The sequence below is a fragment of the Echinops telfairi genome, unplaced genomic scaffold, assembly GCF_000313985.2.
Source record: "Echinops telfairi isolate 266 unplaced genomic scaffold, ASM31398v2 ScPeMD7_29;HRSCAF=101, whole genome shotgun sequence".
Lineage (NCBI taxonomy): Eukaryota > Metazoa > Chordata > Mammalia > Afrosoricida > Tenrecidae > Echinops > Echinops telfairi.
Genome location: NW_022103926.1, coordinates 4,316,535 through 4,317,972, shown reverse-complemented (window position 1 = coordinate 4,317,972; position 1,438 = coordinate 4,316,535).

The window sequence follows — 1,438 nt, the reverse complement described above, 5'->3', positions numbered from 1 at the left end:
GATAAAACACACAATATTCCATTGGTTCCTTGAGGCTTCCTCACCCCCCACTATCATGACCCCAGTCCTGCCTTTCACTTCAGGCTAGACTGGACATATACACTGGTACAGATAAGAGCTCAGGACATACGGAATCCAGGTCAGATAAACCCCTCAGGCACAGAAATGGGAGTAGGGATACCAGGAGGGGAGGGGGAAGGTGGGGAAAGGAGGGGAGGAAGGGGAAGCGGTTGCAATGATGGACACACAAGTCTAGTTGTTCCTCAGTCTTGGAGCCACATGGCCCTTTGGCCTTTGCCTCCATGGGCCAGGAAGGCAGCCCACCTATTGCTCTGTCCCACAGTTCCATTGCTCTGGGCCAGATGAGGAGAAGGTACCCCAGAGTCTTGGTGCTGCTCCCCTGAGGCCCCATGCCACATGCCAGTCTCTGATGCATCTGGCCTTGGCATCCTCTGCCACTTCAGACAGAGTACTTGAAGGAGATCTTCCAAGGTCCTCTGGGTTTTTTCTCTCTGCTCCTGCTTCAAAGTTGGCTTGCCCTTTTTGCCAGAGGGTGGTAATAAAAATGGACCAATTCTCTTAGGGTTACATGTGCCCTAGTTCCATAGTCTCACCCAGGCACTTGGAGTGAGTTACAGAGGCTTGAGTAGAAGAGCCATATTATGAAATATCACTCCACTACAGCACACGACCCAAGGAGATTCAATGTTCAGCCTTTGTTTGAATGAACTACACATTCACTATTTCTGAGTGTATTCATCTCCTGTGGCTGCTGTAACAAATTCAAACTCGTTGGCTTAAAACAACAGAAATGTATTCTCTCTGCTCTGGAGACCAAAAGTTTGAAATAAAAATGTACGTAGACAGGGCCACACGTTATTTAAGGACTCTAGAGAAGCCTATTCTTGCGCGTCTTCTAGGTTGTGATGACTGCAGGTGTTGCGGGTTCAAATCCTACCACTTAATAGCGATGAGACTATGACAATTCATCTCACGCTTAGAATACCACCTTGGAAAATTCGCCTGTGGATTGTAGAAAAAATATAGTGAAACCATGATCATCTCAACAAACAATAAGTTATCCTTATAACCAGTGGTGAGAGTGGTGATACCAGGAGGGTAGAAGGGGTGGAAATGGGGAACCAATTACAGGGCTCTACATATAACCTCCTCCCTGGGGGATGGACAAAAGAAAAGTGGGTTAAGGGAGACGTTGGACAGTGTAAGATATGACAAAATAGTAATTTATAAATTATCAAGGATTCATGGGGGACGGGGGAGCAGGGAAGGAGGGGAAAAAATGAGGAGCTGATGCCAGGGGCTTACGTGGAGAGCAAATGTTTTGAGAATGAAGAGGGTAACAAATGTACAAATGTGCTTTATACAATTGATGTATGTATGGATTGTGATGAGTTGTTTGAGCCCCTAATAAAATGAT